This window comes from Aulostomus chinensis, chromosome 4 (assembly GCF_037954235.1).
Source record: "Aulostomus chinensis isolate RoL2024-O1b breed Wild chromosome 4, RoL_Achi_v1.0, whole genome shotgun sequence".
NCBI classification, from domain to species: domain Eukaryota; kingdom Metazoa; phylum Chordata; class Actinopteri; order Syngnathiformes; family Aulostomidae; genus Aulostomus; species Aulostomus chinensis.
Genome location: NC_141323.1, coordinates 25,016,259 through 25,035,619, shown reverse-complemented (window position 1 = coordinate 25,035,619; position 19,361 = coordinate 25,016,259). Strand labels below are relative to the sequence as shown.

The following is a 19,361-nucleotide window of genomic DNA, read 5'->3' as shown; positions in this document are numbered from 1 at the left end:
CAGTGGCCACAGTGGCAGGGTAAAATGGCGCTTCAGTGGATCATGTGGATCAACTCATGTTCCCATCTCTTATGTTAACGGTCAGTTTTGACCCACGTCTTCAATCAGCTGTAAAATAAACTAAAAACAATTTTCGATCATCCAAGTTGTTTCCCATCTCTTGGTTACCTTGTTAGGCTTCCTTATCCATGGAAATATTGATTTGAATATTTTGTTGTTGGCCTCTGGACCTTTTTTAGTCAGTAAACCATTAATTTCAGTTAAAAAAATGATAAAATGAACCTCAAGAAAATCATAGAAATAAACAAAAGGTTGTTGTGTTTCCTCACCATTACTGAGGGGTGTTAGAACAGTCTTTTAGTTCTTTATTTTAATATCATTAACTTTTGTAACATCCATGGTGTTATGGGTCAGTTTAGACCCTCATATATTTACTTCAAGAAAAAGGGAAAAAAGTCTTTTCTTCAGCAACAGAACTTTAATACAAACACAAAATGAAAAGCAGAAAAAGCCAGAACCCAAAATTTTGATTTGCAAGGTCAAAAAAATAACAACAAGTCAAGCAAATCAAACCAACAGAAACCAACAACTGGTTCAAAACCAGTAACAAAAAAAAAACAGAGGAAAAGTCTCTGTGTGCAAGAACATGCATGTGTATGTGTGTGTGTGTGTTTAGATGCGTGTGTGTCAAAAACTGACACACTTTTGGACATGAGCCAACAGTGGTGGTGTCTGTCAAAGAGGTGGAGCTCTGTCCTTCACCTGCAAGATTTCAGCAGGCAGCTCAGGTCTAGTTTTCTTCACTGTGCCACCATGATAAGTTTCCTCCTGAGAAGTTCTTGTCCAAGGTCATAGCTGGTAAAAGAATTGTCACAGTGATACTGGGACCCTGCAGTCCAGTCGTCATATCCAGGACCACACTGGACATGGCCGTCTTTGTTTGTTTTGTTGTTGTGCAATGTGAGAGAATGTGACAGACCATTTTATACCAAAGACAGGCTGTGTGTGTGTGTGTGTGTGTGTGTGTGTGTGTGTGTGTGTGTGTGTGTGTGTGTGTGTAAAACCATGTTAAATTCTTTTAAATAAATGTGTTTCAACCTGCTATTATTTGTATGCTGTATGATTTCTGAAACCCAAGACTAACTAAGGTGTACATACTGCAACCTAAAGTTTGGTAATGAGGAGAATGATGAAAAATCCACAAGGTGATCAGAAAATAATAAATGTATTCAGGAAAACAAAATCATCTCTGAACATGTGTGACTGAAATATGTCAGTGGGACTGGCAGAATCTGGCTTTACCACAAAGTGTCTCATCCAGAGATCCAAAGAACCAGTAGAGCCTGTTCATCGTCCCTGGGTGGGCTCGAACCACCAGCCTCTCTGTTAACAGCCGAGTGCGCTGACCGATTGAGCCACAGAGACTCTGAGTCTCCTGCTTTTCATGAAGAGTTTTCAGGCTAAATTCAGTGTGTGAGGTCCACACTGCACATTTGAGGGAACATGAAGGACAGATGAGAGTCTGACTGTCATGGCGAAAGCCTTCAGCACTAGAACTGAAACAGCCCCCACCATCTTAACCCCACCAGACATCATCGTCCAGCCTCCAACCAGAGGTCCATCAGTTATCATGGGAGCCACATGTGGAGTCTGAATTCTTTTCTAGAATGAGACGGCAATGACAGTCCTGCCAAGTGACATCACTGACATGAATGGATGACTTCAGTCACGTGACTGAAGTGCTATGGTTCTTCTGATGAAGGGCGGCATGATGTTTGCTGTCTCAGGCTCCACCAAATGTCCTCTTTAGGACGCCACAATGTGGCCTCTTCAGTGCTCCATCTTCCCTGCATCGGAGACACAAGGGTTTCTCCTGGTGCCGACCCGATCATCCTTCTACCGAATGGTGCGGCAATGGATCCTCAGAGGACGCTGGGATCCTTCTTCTCATCAGTGCCACAGTTTTTCATGGAGGGAACAGCAGGAGCGTTTTAGTCATGTTTTGCTCGGTGTTTCCTGCACAGAGCATCAGGATCTGTGACGCCATCTTGTGGTAGTGGGTCATCATCTTTTTGTGTGATAGTGGATTCATTTATCTGCTATTTCAACACATTCAAGTTCATTATCCCTACATGTCAAAATACATTTGGTGTGGAGTTTTACTTTCTGGCCTCAATCATAATGTGTGCATTTTTCTTCATGAACATTTCTCAGCTTTGTAAGTTAATGATATTTTGTCTTCCTCTGTTTTCTATTCCATTGTTGTTGATGATTCTATTGCAGATTTGAGTTCCCTGTTGACTGAAGCAGAAACAGGAACAAAAAGCTGGAGGTGGTCAGAGCTCCAAGTTGGGATGCTGATATTAAAGTAGGAGATGAACACATCCAGGTTAGCCATCACTCTCAGAACCTGCTACTTTACCTCTTCAGAATGTAGCAGCATAGCATAGCTTCATCTCACCGGTTAGTGGCCCACTTTGATGTCTGGGATATGAGGTTAAAGGTTCTTTACAGCTCTGAATGAAGGGTTTATAAAGTGTTAACAATGCCATGAATAACACAAGCATTCAGTAATCCCTGATAAAAGGAGACTCACCATCAAGTTGGACAAGTTGAAGAACAAAAGGACTTCTCCACGATCACATTTATCCTCACTGGTCCATACTTGGGGACCTCTGTACTAAATGGAGAGTTGAGGAAATGGGCTTGTTGTGGCCCTGCGGTCCACAGACCTCCTGTACAGTCACCAAGCGCTAGCAGACACAATCGTAATGGAACCAATTATTTTAAAATGACAGTAACAAGTAAGAAATAAGGCATTACAGCTTTGAAGGAACTTGTCCAGCACTGGTTTGTGAGTGGGTGTTGTCCTGTATTGGCAGGAAAAACTCCTTGAAATGTCATGCAAGTTTTTTCTTCAAAAGAAATGTGTAAAACATTCATTAACATCCAGGACCAAAGACAAGAGAGGGCAACGCTCCAGGAGTGTTTGATCTCTGAATTCTGTCTTTGAACTCTGAATTCTGTGCATTGATCTCTGAATTCTGTGCATTGATCTCCTGCTTCAGTCTTTGATCTCTGACTGATTCTAAACTAATCAAAGGATCACATCAGCATATTGGTCCAGTCTACAGATGGTGATTTTACCAAGTGCACTACAGCAGTCCTTGTTGCTGTCTGCTGTTGTGTCACAGCAAAGTTAGGAAACAGCCTGACGGTCCTCAGGAGGAAATTCAACAACCTCCAAAGATGGAGGTGAACCTCGACCTGCTCATGTTTGCTGTCCTTGATGAACTTGGGCAGTACTCTGGTGCAGGGGTGAGCTCATTGAGATGATCTGGGAGCAGTCCTGATGTCAAATGGACAAAATGTTTTTTAAATCTCTAATGACTTGTTTGAACTGAACCTACCGGATCCTGTGGTGCCTGATGAGGAGACAACTTGGGTACAAAGTTGAAGAGGAGGGTTTTTGGAGGGGAGATGATTTTTTTTCCATTGTTGTAAATCAAAATAACTCCAACTACATGATAGAATTTTCTAAAAACGTCCTGACTAAGATGGATTCCAAACCAAATCATCTGTCACAAGGGAAAGTCTGCATGTAAACACACACACACACACAGGAACAGCAGTTTAACGTTGTTGGCAGGACTCGAACCTGCGCGGGGAGACCCCAGTGGATTTCTAGTCCATCACCTTAACCACTCGGCCACAACAACTACACTCCCGTGCACATTAGTAGAGGATAGTAGTAGATTTTTTTAATCTTCTCACAAACACAAACTATTTCACACTTACTCTTTTATAATTTAGTGACAAAATTTGTTTTGCTTTATTTTTTTGAACTGGAGCTTCCTGACAAAGTCAAAAAGCAATAAAAAATTCATGTACTTCTTTGATGCATTTAAAACCTCCAAAGAGGTCACACAGGAGGAAGGTTGAATCATGTTACCATCATTATAACAGCTGTTGACCTTGTTTGAACTATTTGATGGTGCTAAATATTGACAGCTTGCTAACATTAACTAGCTAACGTTGCTAGCTAGCTCATATTATTTTCCAATTTCAGGCCTAAATTTGGGATTGATTGTTAAAATTGTTCACCACACCTTTGTCAGCACCAGGTTTAGTCTTGATGATGTCATTGTAACTGCCTTTCTGATTCTAAAATATAATGCATCCAAGAATAAAAATGTAAAACTGCCCCTCCATGGAAATATCATATTTAATATATTGCAATATTCTTTTCCAGTATACTACACTATACTTTTGTTTTATCAGAGAGACTTTAATGTCTGTCTTTGGTTTCTAAACTCTGACTCTCCTGTTATTGGTGCTGACTGAATTCTACCACCTGACAGACTGGGAAGGCTCATATTTGTGATGGATCCATAAATATAGGAAGGTCTTGTTTCAATGAATTGGTGTGAGATAACTTGTTATTTTGTTTGTGGTTGTCATGGTGACTCGTGTTGTCGGGGCTCCATTGACGATGGCATTTTGTCGTGGTTGTGCACGTGTGCAACTCAAGGTGAACGTACTCACAGTTGATGGAAGCAACTCAGATCAGCTGTTCTGGAACCAGATACTCAGAGTTTCCCATCTCAGAGTGTCAACTCAGGAGTGATTGAGGAGAAGAGTTTCAGAACAGCCACAGTTGGGGGACTTCCATCCAGCCATCCATTTTCTTTACCTGTAAGGGAGTTCAGGGATCTGGAGCTGCTTCGTTCAGGTGGATCCAGAACACAAGATGGGTGTCAGTCAGGACACCAGAAGGAGACCAGCATCTGGAAGGGGAAGATGCTTTAATCTGACACTGTTGTGTCAACAGTTCTGAAATAAGAACAAAAATAAACAGTATTATTTCCACCTCATACTCCTGCATATATTCAAGTGAACAGGGAACACAAATTCATGCACAACTTCTCCTGTGTGTTCATCCACAGTCACTAAACAACAACCAAACCAAACAAAAGGGGGTTTGCTAGCGTGGCGTGCTGAGGTAGAAAGGAGCTGTACAAATTGAGTCCTTTTACCATTTCTTTCCTGGCTGCTTCTGGCAGCGCTGTCGTCACTTCCTGTGACAGTGGGAGGGAAAGGGGTCCCCCTTCAGAATAAGTTTTATAGCATTATGTTACTTCCTCTTCAATATGCCTTCAACAGACCAACTCACTAAACAGCTCAGTGAGGTAGTGTGGCCGAGCGATCTAAGGCGCTGGATTAAGGCTCTAGTCACTGAGGAGGTGTGGGTTCAAATCCCACCACTGCCATCGTATCCTAGGTCACTGGAGAGGTGTGGCAGGTCTCTCACAGCCTCTCTGTGCTGGAGGGGTTGGCTGCTTTTATCACTCGTGGGAAGAAAATGTCCTGAACTTGAGGAGTTCTCCTCATCTTGAACTCTCCAAAACAACAATGTGCAGTAACGCTGAGCTGCCTTCAAGCCAACAACATGGGCACAGTGTAACCAGAGCCGCAGGCTCCTCCCAGTATATGCAACACTGCCAGTGACAAGTGATGCGGAACTAAATAATCTATAACCAAAAATCTATCACATGACAGGATAAAGGCACATTGAAAGAGTTACTCTTGCAAGACAGGTTTTGAGAAGGTTCACCAAAATAATATAATGTGAAACAATTTCTTTTTTTTAATTGGTTATCTACTCAGCTACACCAGCACCTGGTTCTACAGGCTGAATTAACTCCAGGACGTTGGCCAGTCGTGTCAGTTGAAACCTTATTTGTCCAAATAGCAAAAAAATAAGTCTGATTGTTAATGAAAGATGTCATCATGGCTTTGAAACTGTGGTTGGGGACAAACCAACATGAGCACATTCATGGAAGAATAGCAATAAAAACAGGAAGTGTTAGTTAGCAAGCACTCACCAGGCTTTCACTATCATATTTGAGTCTAGTGGAACAAAATGGCTGCTGCTGACTGTGCTGCCTGGTGGTGGATCACTCTTTACCATCCTCACAGGCCTTGATGGAACCAAAAAGGCGAGTTCCTGGAGAAGATCTTCAAGGGCGTCGATGTTAAAGCGGTGCCCCAGCTGGCACCAGGCGCTGACCCAGGTCCTGCATGTGAGATACTGTCAGTTCTGTTCTGCCCTGCTCACAACCACAGGCTGGTGTTGAGGCCTGCAGCAACCAGGACCACAGTCACCAAGTGTATAAAGGCTGGTCATTGTGGCAGTGGGAGGAGTCAAAATGAAGACCGATCAATGTGAGCAGGACGTTACTGCAAAAGTAAGAAGAACTTGACCATGTTTCCTACAGTACCCAGGAGGCTTGGTCGTTGTTGGGAAGGAAGCTCCAAAAGCAAAGAGCAGACAGCAGGATATAAAAAGAAAAGATCCAGACACTAAAACTACAAGTAGAAACAAGATGAAATACTCAAAGCTTTGGAAAGATACTACAAGGTTGTATATACATTATTATATACACTACTATTCTCATTGACTCCTAAAGAGGGAAAGGAAGAATTAGAATGTGGATCATATGAGCTGATTTCAGTGTTAAGTCCATCCCTCCATCCACTTTATATTCTTATCCTTTAAGGGTCACGGGGGGGGGGGGGGGCGATCCCAGGTGACATTGGGCAAGAGGCAGGGTTCACCCTGGACAGGTCACCAGTCCATCAGGAGAAATTAGGTGGCCGAAACTAAATCATTAGTCAGATCAAATTCAGATTAAAGCAAGAGTCTCCAGATCAAAGTCAGAATTCCTGATAATGTCATCAGGGTTTTGACAGTAACTAGAATTCTGTCTTTGATCTCAGGAGGACATGACAGAAACACAATTGAGAAAAGTATATAAGACCACGGCGGCATGATGATGCAGTGGTTAGCACTGTTGCCTCACACCAAGAAGGTTCTGGGTTTGAGTCCAGGCTCGGGTGCAGAATCTTTCTGTGTAGAGTCTGCATTTTCTCCCCGTGCATTCTCTCCAGGTACTCCGGCTTCTTCCCACCGTCCAAAGACATGTAATTTGGGAAGAGGCTGATTGCGTGTAGGTATGAATGGTTTTTCATCTCTGTATTGTTGGCCCTGTGATGGACTGGCAACCTGTCCAGGGTGAACCCTGCCTCTCACCTGCAGATGCTGGGATAGGCTCCAGCCCCCCTGCAACCATTAATGTAGGTGTTTTGTTAATTGCATGCCACATGAAATTATTATTGGTCACTTTTCTAGCAACTGTCTCACAGTGGAAAGACAGGAACACTTCTACTTTTGATGATGACAGTTTGTTCAACACTAAATTTCATCCAGTACCATGTTGTCAAACACTGCAACATCCACAGCGCCTGAACAGGGAATTGAACCCTGGACCCTCAGATTAAAAGTCTGATGCTCTACCGTCTGAGCTACTCAGGCTTTTCCTACAGCATTTAGACAGGAAAAGAAACACCTATGAAGGTCAAACTGCTGCTTTCTTGACTTGTTCAATCCTCCATGTTAAAGTCCACCAGGCTTTTGATTGGCTCTGATTCTCTGTGGCAAAATCCAACAAGAGGCTCCAAAAACATCTCTAATGTCATAAGAATGCACAGGACAAGATGTTCGTTTCCTTCATGTCTGCAGTTCCTCCACTGGAAAGTAAAGTCAATGCTGTTCCTCTGCTGAAACCTGGGATCGGACCAGGGACCTTTAGATCTTCAGTCTAACGCTCTCCCAACTGAGCTATTTCAGCTCTGAGTGAGGGCCCTGCTTCTCTCATTTTATAATCTCTTCCACTCTCACTAGAACTTAGAGAAGATTTGAGCTTCTGAAGTCACGACACATTGAACAGTTCTACAGGACCAAACTGAACGAACTGAAGAAGCTTCTTGGAACTCTAAACTTCTTAACTCGCTTTCTCCAAAAACTGTGCCTGGACGAAGGCCGTTTCCAGCTGTCCTTCAAGCTGACGAGGGCCAAGTTTGATGACCTGTTTGGAGGATATCAAGGATGGACACCAACTACAGGCCCCAGGTCCGTTGACATGACTTCACTGACACCAGGGGAATGTCAACGCTGACAGGTTCTCTGGACTCATAGTCATGAGAATTTGTCACATAAGTTGAATATCTTCACATACGTGAATTCATTGAAGGAGTGTGGTTCTAGACCTGCTTTACCTGTCAAGTGTCTTGAGAGAACTTTATTTGTGATTTGGCACAATATAAATAACATTGACTCGACAATAAATCGACTCTTTCCCCCCAACCGTTTAAAGCAAACAGCTGTTCCCACTGATCCTGGATCTGCACAACGTTCCTGCATTTTAAAAGGAAAATTGTCATCATTGCTTTTGCAGGATGTGCTTGCTGATGGAGAATTGTTGGCTATAAACTCATTGAACTCACTCCAAGTCATTAGTTTTGAGCAAACTCATGACTCCTGATGTTTAACACAATTGTTTGTTAAACACAGAGATCCAGGTGTAGTCCCTCTATGTTCATCCACTAAACTGGAATAAAGTTCTCCTCTTTCCATGGTGGAACAAAGAAGGGGGAGGGTCAATAAGAATATGATCTTTGGACGTTACAGCATCTAAAGACTCAAATCTATATTTAAGGATACATATTTGAGAGGGAGGAAACAGTGATGGGAGGCTGGAGGCTTTAAGGGCTTGATTTTTAGCGGCCAGTGAAGCCACCTTTTGCTGGCTGAGTCCCAGAGACTCATGGAGGCTCTTTGTGGAGGATTTCCACGAGAGAGTCCAGCATGGAAACTTGTTAGTTTCCTGTCAATTGAGTCCAGGATGTCCCCGAGGTCCTTATTGGGTGATGAGGGTGCGCTGGACGGTCGGCTTCTTTTGGGAAGTGGGGTCGCCACGTTACCGGTCTTCCTCATGATGGGTCAGTGGCAGCACTCGTCTACGTTCTCCTGCAGACTTTCTGCGGTTCCTTCTTCCAGATTTTATTGATGAGGATTGTTGGTGGACGAGAGAATTGAAAATTTCTGACTGCAGTTTGAGTTTTTGATGATTCAAACTGTGTAGATTGGTGTTACGAAGTTAGCTTGTTTGGATAAATTCAGGTATGAGCCACCACACTGAATCAGGCACAGGTATGACGTTCACCCTGACATAGAACATCAACAGTTTAACGTTGCTGGCAGGACTCCAACCTGAGCAGGGAGACCCCAATGGATTTCTAGTCCATCGCCTTCACCACTCGGCCACAACAACCACATTGACACACATTTGTAGAGGATGGATATTCACAAAATGATCTTAATTTCTGTCACAAGCCCATTTGTGTGAGGTCCTATTTTCTCTTTTTCAGCATTCCTTTGTTTCCAGGTCTCTAATAAGTGCAGAATTACAAAGACAAGCAAGCTTGATCCATCCTGGGCAGGTGATATGAGCCATTGACCACTGGCCAGAGACCCTGGCACAGACGTTGGGGATGGTGATAGAGAGCATTTCTACAATTATATTATACATTTATAGAATTCTACAATCCTACAATTTCATTGAGCAGACGCTTTTGTCCAAAGCATGTACGTTTCTCACATGTATAGAATATATATGTTACTCTTTTATCTACTGATTAACCACAAAATGCAGTCAAATGCCAGTAAATTCGGAGTATTTATTCATTATTTATTGTTATTTATTATTTTTGAATCCATTTTCACTGTCACTCTTCTGTTCATTTTCAGTTTGATTCATAAAAATGAACAAACTTTGACGTGTTTTCTTCTCTTGTGTATCAACAACTTTGGATTTGGAATCTCCTGACAAACAGACCACATGACCAGGATGAAGTGTTGTTGGTGAGTTTGGCTTCTGAGGTAAAGACAGTTGTGACTCATAAAGGACAGCTTCAAATGCAGCTGTGAAGCCTCATTGTCAGCTGGGAGGAACGACAGGTGTCTCCCTCTCGTGGCTCCTCACAGCAACACGAGCCTCATTTCATACACATGCATCCACCACCTCACTACCAAAGGCCAGTTGGGCCTCCACAGACAGGTGAGTTTCAAGTGTTGGACAAAGGTCTTTAAGATGTTCTTATTAATTCTATAACATCTGAGATTAAAATCTATGGAATTACAACCAACAAGCAGTCAAACACCTGATCAGATGCTCCTTCATGAGGCTGAGAAGAATCAATCTGAACTGGGATGAAGAAAATTAATTGAGAAGAGAAACCTACTGATTGGATGACATGGACCCACCTGATCCATGTCAGCCTTGTTGGAGCAGAAAGAGGTGGATCAGAGGAATCAGTGGATCAAGACTCAGGTGTCAGATGAAGAATCTCTTTATTCACAATGGAGTCAGAGAAATCTTCCAACGTGAGAGAACATGACAGACCATTTTATACCAAAGACAGGCTGTGTGTGTGTGTGTGTGTGTGTGTGTGTGTGTGTGTGTGTGTGTGTGTGTGTGTGCGTGTGCGTGTGCGTGTGTGTGTCTACTGACTGGAAACTGAATAATAACCAGACTAACTTTTGTTATTGACCAAGTCTGGTTGACTCACTAAATTCATAATTGAAGTGATTATTTAATTCATAAACAAAACATTTGTCCAAAAGTCATGATCAAATTAATGTAAAATCTGAGCAACGAGGGTTTGAAAATGTTCAAATGAGCCAAAACAATGTCCTGGGATCCAACCAGGGACTTTTAGATCCACACCAATCTTCCCTGACCTCATAGAAACTGGAACATTTCAACAAATAAATTCAAATTCAACTCAGCAGCAACTCTAGAACAGTCAGAGCACTTGCTAATTCCCCTGTTAGCTCCAGATCAGACAATGCAGGCTCACCTTCACGCTTGGTTGTACGACCGTCACCAGTTGAAGCTTCTGTGGTTCAACAAATTCTGGGGACTCAAGACACAAGTCAGCACCGGTGCAGGTCCAGATCCAGATGTTAGCTGATAGGGACAATGGCTTAAGGGAGCAAGGTGGAGCTACGGGTGGCAGCTTGAGCCTCTTCAGGTCTGCAGCCTCCTCCAGCAGCACCCACATCTGGGATGAGGGGAGCCTGAAGGCTCCGGAGAAGGAGACAAGTTATTAATATGTATGAGTATGATTTATGTATGACACATATAGGAGGACAGAGAGGAGTAGAGAGAAGCCCAGTGCACCATGGGAGATCCCCCAGCAGCCGAAGCCTATAGCAGCATATCTAAGGGCCAGCCTAAGCAGCACAACTATAAGCCTGATCAAAAAGGAAGGTCTTAAGTCTGCTCTTGTAGGTCGAGAGGGTGACTGCATCCTGGACCGAAACTGGGAGACGGTTCCACAGGAGGGGAGCCTGATAGCTGAAGGCTCTGGCTCCCAGTCTACTTTTAGAACTCTAGGAACCACCAGTAACCCTGCATCCTGGGAGCAAAGGGTTCTAGCAGGATAATAGGAGACTAGGAGCTCTGTCAGGTATGAAGGAGCCTGACTGTTGAGGACGTTGTATGTTAGAAGGAGAATGTTGAATTCTCTTCTAAATTTGACTGAAAGCCAATGCAGAGAAGCCAGAACAGGAGAGACATGGTCTCTTCTACTAGTTCTCGTCAACACGCAGGCAGCAGCATTTTGGACCAGCTGGAGAGTCTTTAGGGACCTACTGGTGCAGCCTGGTAGGAGGGAATTGCAGTAATCCAGCCTGGAAGTGACAAAGGCATGGACTAGTTTTTCTGCATCTTTTTGAGACAGGATGTGTCTGATCTCAGCAATGTTTCACAAATGAAAGAAAGCAGTCCTAGAAATTTGCTTAATGTGGGCATTAAAGGACAGATCCTGATCAAAGAGAACTCCTAGGTTCCTTCGGGTCGTGCTGGGGGCCAAGGTGATACCTTCCAGGGTACCGATCTCATTAGATAAACTTGTAAAGTGTCATGAGATAACTTCTGTTGTGATTTGGCACTTTGTAAATAAAATTGACTTGACTTGACTTTGAAGTTAGAATTAAATTTAAAGTAGAACAATCTTCCCTCTTCAATCCTGTCACTAAGTGTTGTAAACTGTTTCAAACAAATTCTACTGTTAAACAGTTCAAGTGTTTCTAATGAAGCTGAATGTGCTCTCTTCTACTTTCCTCAATTGTGTTTCTTTCATGTCCTCCTGAGATCAAAGACAGAATTCTAGTTACTGTCAAAGCCCTGATGACATCATCAGGAATTCTGACTTTGATCTGGAGACTCTTGCTTTAATCCAGCGTTTTAATCCTCGCCCCCAGGGGGTCACCCGATGTCCAAACATTATTTTCCCCCTCACCTTTCGCTTTGTTTATGGTTCCACCGCGAAAAAATTCCAACGTCCAAACATGAGTTCCCCTCACCGAGGGGAACTCATGTTTGGACGTCGGAAGTGCCCTTTAAACCTCTTTCACAGCAACTGTTGTCAGGTCTGTTTTTAAAATGGAGATATTTGACAGGGATGAAACACATTTTATTTCATTTTTTCTAGTTCTGAAAAACTAAAGGAATGTTTGTAATTTTTAATAGGTCAATAAGTTAAACATGGCCTATTTTGTCAAAAAGTCTTTGGTCTTTGAAGACATCAGTGGAAGAGAGAGGAGAGGCTGTGAGAGACCTGCCACACCTCTCCAGTGAACTGGGATATGATGGCAGTGGTGGGATTTGAACCCACACCTCCTCACAGACTGGCGCCTTAATCCAGCACCTTAGACCGCTCGGCCTCACTACCTCACTGTGCTATTCAGTGAGGTGGTCTTCCAAAGGCATGTTGAAGAGGCAGTAACATAATGATATGAAACTTATTCTGAAGGGGGACCCCTTTCCCCCCACGGTCACAGGAAGTCACGACAGCGCCGCCAGAAGCAGCTGGAAAAGAAATGGTAAAAGGACTCAATTTGTACAGCTCCTTTCTACCTCAGCAGCACTCAAGGAGCTGAACAATGTCCTCTCATTCACACACACACACACTGATGGTGAAGGCTGCCATGCAAGGAGCCAACCTACACATCAGAAGTATTAGGGGTTCAGTCTATTACTCAAGGACACTTTGACATGGTCACGGGGGGAAATGAGGATCAAACCAGCCACCCTTTGGTTGCCAGACGGCCATGCTACTCCTGAGTCATGTGATCTAGATAAGATGGTGAACTACAGCTGATCGCCACGCTAGCAAACCCTCTTTTGTTTGGTTTGGTTGTTGTTTAGTGACTGTGGATGAATACACAGGAGAAGTTGTGCATGAATTTGTGTTCCCTGTTCATTTGAATATATGCAGGAGTATGAGGTGGAAAGAATACTTGAAGGAGAATGAGAGTTAAGTCTCATCACTATGACCTGTGCTGACACTTCAACATGTCAGCCCACATGACAAAGACGGCAGTCATCTGGGAAAGCAAGTACACCACACATACACGAAGAAACCCTACAGGAAACAAATATCTCCGGATGCATACAGATGCATTTATTTGAAAGAATTTAACATGGTTACACACACACACACACACACACGCACACACACACGCACACACACACACAAACACACACACACACACACACACACACACACACAGCCTGTCTTTGGTATAAAATGGTCTGTCACGTTCTCTCACATTGCACAACAACAAAACAAACAAAGACGGCCATGTCCAGTGTGGTCCTGGATATGACGACTGGACTGCAGGGTCCCAGTATCACTGTGACAATTCTTTTACCACCTATGACCTTGGACAAGAACTTCTCAGGAGGAAACTTATCATGGTGGCACAGTGAAGAAAACTGGACCTGAGCTGCCTGCTGAAATCTTGCAGGTGAAGGACAGAGCTCCACCTCTTTGACAGACACCACCACTGTTGGCTCATGTTGTCAAAAAAAGTGTGTCAGTTTTTGACACACACGCATCTAAACACACACACACATACACGCATGCATGTTCTTGCACACAGAGACTTTTCCTCTGTTTTTGTTTTTTACTGGTTTTGAACCAGTAGTTGGTTTCTGTTGGTTTGATTTTCTTGACTGGTTGTTGTTTGTTGACCTTGAAAATCCATATTTTGGGTTCTGGCTTGTTCTGCTTTTCATTTTGTGTTTGTATTAAAGTTCTGTTGCTGAAAAAGACACTTTTTTTCCTTTTTCTTGAAGTAAATATATGAGGGTCGAAACTGACCCATAACACCATGGATGTTACAATAGTTAATAATATTAAAATGAAGAACTAAAAGACTGTTCTAACACCCCTCAGTAATGGTGAGGAAACACAACAACCTTTTGTTTATTCATAAGTTTTATTGAGGTTCATTTTATCATTTTTTAATTGAAATCGAGGGGTTTACTGACTAAAAAAAGGTCCAGAGGCCCACAACAAAATATTCAAATCAATATTTCCATGGATAAGGAAGCCTAAAAAGGAAACCAAGAGATGGGAAACAACTTGGATGATAGAAAATTGTTTTTAGTTTATTTGACAGCTGATTGAAGATGTGGGTCAAAACTGACCTGTTAACATCAGAGATGGGAACAGAAAGCTAACACAAGAGGAAGGTTGAAGCTATGAAAAAGGAGTTTGATAAAAAATCTTGAACTGACAGTAGAAATATCCTTTTGTGTGTTTACCTTTGTTGACAGAAGTCACTTTAGCTTGGCAGTGAAAAGAATCTCTGCTAGCTTGACAAATAAGTGCACAAACTGGGTTCAAGCTGGACTTTGGACACTGGTATCTGCAACAACTCCATCAACTCCTAATCTAGCATCTCTGCTGTGCTCAAACTATTTTACAGAACATTTGACAGACCTGTGGAGCAGTGAGGACAGACATGAGTTGATCCACATGATCCACTGAAGCGCCATTTTACCCTGCCACTGAGGACACTAACATGAGCTGGAGTTGGGAATCTTGAACTGAACCTGGTATCACAGCGACACCTACTGCTGCAAAATGGAACAGCAACATTGAACCCAAGTGCAGGTTTGGAGGGAGACTGATGGTCGCTGTTTGGGTTTTTGAAAAACAAGGAGGGCGTTGGTTCAAGCTGGATTCTCAGAGACTATTTCCCCAACCTCTACATTGGCATCTACGCTGTCATCCAGTCACATGACTGAAGTCATCCAGTCATGTGACTGAAGTCATCCAGTCATGTGACTGAAGTCATCCATCCATGTCAGTGATGTCACTTGGCAGGACTGTCATTGCCGTCACATTCTAGAAAAGAATCCAGACTCCACATGTGGCTCCCATGATAACTGATGGACCTCTGGTTGGAGGCTGGACGATGATGTTTGGACTTGAAGGAAAACCCTTGTCCAAATTCCATTGTGTTCAAATTTAAAGTCCCACAATAAAAAGTAGCTGAATCTGACAGGTGAAGGTTTGGAACTACAAGATGGTTGATGTTTTCTTGACTTGATGCTCTGACTGTCAGGGTAGATGACAGCTTCTTTCTGCTGCTGCATCTGAGTGGCTATGATTGGAGGTTTTCCCTCCCAAGGTTGTCTGGTTCCAGGGGAAATTTGAAAATTCCAGTCCCCAACCTTGGCTGTTCTGAAACTCTTCTCCTGAATCACTCCTGAGCTGCAGCAAGAAAAAATACCAGTGCCCAACCAGATCAACTTAATGGCTGCTAACAGCCTCAGACACTTGATTTCCATCAATCTGGAGCCAAGAAGGCCCTCACCTGTGGTTCTCCTCCAGGAGGGTCCAGGTTCTGCCATTGTGGCTCCTTGTGCCACTGCCAGAGAGCCTCAGCTGCACACTGCAACATTTCAACAGGAGATTTACATTCCTTCAAGTGTCCTGACATCTTATTCCAATGGTTCTGTTCCATATTTATATCTTAAAATAAATCACATGATGAAAGCTGCCACAGCTGGTTTAAGAGAGAGAACACACTAAGAGATTTGAAGATGAATGTAAACATGGGGCTTGAAGCCACCACCCTGAGATTAAGAGTCTCATGCTCTACTGACTGAGGTCGTCAGGCCAGGGCTTCCATGTTCTACAGCATGAAGTGATCAGAGTGAGAGACGTTTGCTGCACACAAGCTCTTCATCAGACTGAGAAAGAAAAGAACAGCGCCATCTTAAAAACAAGTGATCATTCTAGTCAGACACATTCACTATGATGCTGCTGAGCCTGAAGGGAGGATGAATAAAGGAGTGTCTGAGAGAGCTTCAACAGACAAACTGTCCAGTTTAACAACAAATACTAGTCAGTATTCATGTTGCTGCCGTGACCCGGATTCAAACCAGGGTTGCTGCAGCCACAACACAGAGTACTGACCACTATAGGATCACGGCCTCCTGGACGCTGAGGTTTGAGCTTCTATGTCTTTGTCTCATTGAGAGATCAAAGACAATTTGTTTTCACAAAGAAATCATTGAGAAATCAAGGTGAGATCAAAGAAAGAATTCTAAGATGAAACACAAAACTCTGAGATCAAATGCCGAAGTTCCCCAAGGTTCAGTTTTAGCTCAGACCCTCTTTAATATCTGTATACTGCCACTTGTCATCAGGAGACTCAGTATAAACTTCCACAGTTCTGCTGATGTCACACAGCTGTACATTGCCATGTCTCCTGATGACTCAGGACCAGTTGATGTCCTCTTACCTGCATTTAGAGATCCAGTCATGGATGCAGAGAACTTTCTCCAGATCAACCAGGACAAAACTGAGGTCTTCATTATTGGTCCTGAAGCTCAGAGAGAAACTGAATGCAAAACTAGAAACACGAGCACTTGAGGCCTCTCAACAAGTGAAAAACCTTGGTCTCATCTTTGATTCAGATCTTAGTTCAGAACCACTCATCAGAAACAGAACCAAACCAGCATTTTATCATCCTAAGAATGTTGTGGGAGTCCAGCTGTCATGATGACAAAGATGGATTTGGATTGTGACCCAACGACTCAGGTCCTGGACACCAGCAGACCTCTCAACACCTGCAGCATTTTTTCAGCTCCACCAAACCCAACATTCACTGCCTCCTCATCATCTGGGCATCAAAAGCAGCTCAGACCTGCTGCAGCTCAGCAGACCTCAGCCATTTTTAGGATGTCTCAATGATTCTCCTTCACATGATTTTCATTCAGAAACAATAGAATTGTCAAATACCACAACAGTTTTCAGCTTGCTGGTAAACAGTATTTCAACTTCTATTCCACTGTGTAATGGCAGTGACTGATGTGTACTATATGCAGTACTAATCAAGTACAGCCCTGACTGATACTTTATCTCCAATGCTAGGAAGGATAAGAATGTTGAAATGGACCAAGCAGGAATAGAATCTCAAGTCATGTCTACTTTACTGAGCAGCACTCAGTTAATTTCAGGAAACACAAGACATTTTGACCACATGTCAATGAAGTAGTCAGCATCAGATACCATCAGATACCACCAGATACCATCAGATACCACCAGATACCATCAGATACCACCAGATACCATCAGATACCACCAGATACCACCAGATACCACCAGATACCATCAGATACCACCAGATACCATCAGATACCACCAGATACCATCAGATACCACCAGATACCACCAGATACCATCAGATACCATCAGATACCATCAGATACCACCAGATACCATCAGATACCACCAGATACCACCAGATACCATCAGATACCATCAGATACCACCAGATACCACCAGATACCATCAGATACCATCAGATACCACCAGATACCATCAGATACCACCAGATTCCACCAGATACCATCAGATACCACCAGATACCATCAGATACCATCAGATACCATCAGATACCACCAGATACCATCAGATACCACCAGATACCATCAGATACCACCAGATACCATCAGATACCATCAGATACCATCAGCTTGTCTGATGATATGATCTTATACCTTTTCGGGGCCGAAGTGTTCACATGCAGAACTAGAACACAGCCACAGCTTTCTGTCATTTTCTGTCTCAAATACTTGACAAGTTTCAACTTGGTCCAAAACCTGCTCACCTCTCTGGGTGTCAAGTGTGTCTGCACCGTCTGACCAAACTTCATCAGTGGCGCTCCCTCTATGACAGTCGAATGTGTGAGTGTTATTTCCTCAAATCAACTCTGGGCAGTGTTGATTGCAAGAAGAAGAAAGAAAAGCGGACAAAAAAGTGCTGTCAAGTTACGTTAGAACCAAGCTCTGGACCAAAGTCTGGTGCTTTTTCAATTTTCAGTCAGTGAGTAATGTTCTATTCATTTCTGTAACTCTATCTCACCTTGATACAGAGAGTTGTTTTTAATCTTTTAAATCATGTGACCATCATTATAACAGCTGTTGTCCTTGTTTTATCTGAAAACAAATTTATTCCTGATGAATTCCCACTGACTGTAGCAGAGACTTGTCCTCATCTTTTCTTCCATGCTCTGTGTCCTGTATATGGTTATAATGATGCCCACATTTAAGGTGAATGACAGTTTCAGACATTGTTCTATTTTAAGCATTTAACGTTCAATCTTGTGCTTTACCAAAGAAATGTGTAATATTGGGTGCTGGTGTCTCACCTCTGACAGATGAGGTTTGTTGCAGAGCACCAGGAGTAATAAAGCACTACTTTCTCAACAGTTGACAGACAGTGCAGACTGTTTACGTACCTCCTACTATATGTTCCCCACAGAAACAAGGATCTCATAAAGATTCCTGTCAGACAATTTCAACACTCCACTTTCACTCATTGCTTCACAATAAATGATATTAAACATTGGTTACTTCTATTAAATATGAAGCCATCACTCAGCTGTTTACGATGAAGTTCATATCATGAAACAAGGTAAGTTCAAGTTAAAGTACTGTCTTTCGTAAAAATATTAATATCTTTTCAAATATAGAATAACTTTAAAAACAAAGTCGCCCCAACGTTTCTTTTGACAGCCCAAACGACTGAGACTAGTTTGATGAGATTTGGACGTGGAGGGGGGGCTGCGTGACGTCAAGGGTCAGAAATGCCTTTTTAAATGACTTCAAAGCAGGTTTAAATGGTTTGTAGTTCCATGGTGTTAATTCGGGTGTTGTTCTACCGCCTCAGTGCAGCTCAGGGGGCGGGGCTATTTCAGCAGTCACGCGCAGGAACTCTGGGCTGAGTTCCACTCTCCATCTCCACGCGCTGTTTTCTAAGATTCGCGGTGTCCAGAGGAAAACGCAGTGCCTGGAATATTCGGTTTAAAAAGAAAAAAAACGAAGTAAATGAACTTCTACAGGTTCTAAAGCTTTATATACGCCGCGTATAAAGCCTTAAGTAGCGAGGAAGGCGATTGTTAAAGGCACCTGAAGCTGGTAGACTTTAGCTGAAGTTAATGCTAATGCTACCTGACATTCTTGCTAGTTTATGAACTTTAATGGCAGGAGAATAAAGGGAACTATGTTCTTTTTCTGTACTGCATCAAACATGGAGGTGAGTTTACTCTCATTTTGTGTATAAAATACTATCACAACATACAGACACAA

General features: G+C 42.9%; 3 non-coding genes across 3 annotated transcripts; all 3 read right to left on the bottom strand.

Moving 5' to 3' along the window:
- Nucleotides 1–3,637: 3,637 nt before the first annotated feature.
- trnas-aga (transfer RNA serine (anticodon AGA)) lies at nt 3,638–3,719 on the bottom strand. Its single transcript has one exon. It is a non-coding gene; the product is annotated as a tRNA-Ser (tRNA).
- Nucleotides 3,720–7,302: 3,583 nt separating this feature from the next.
- Nucleotides 7,303–7,375, bottom strand: trnak-uuu (transfer RNA lysine (anticodon UUU)). Its single transcript has one exon. It is a non-coding gene; the product is annotated as a tRNA-Lys (tRNA).
- A 243-nt stretch (nt 7,376–7,618) lies between these two features.
- On the bottom strand, nt 7,619–7,691 carry trnaf-gaa (transfer RNA phenylalanine (anticodon GAA)). The gene has a single exon. It is a non-coding gene; the product is annotated as a tRNA-Phe (tRNA).
- Between the last annotated feature and the right edge of the window lie 11,670 nt (nt 7,692–19,361).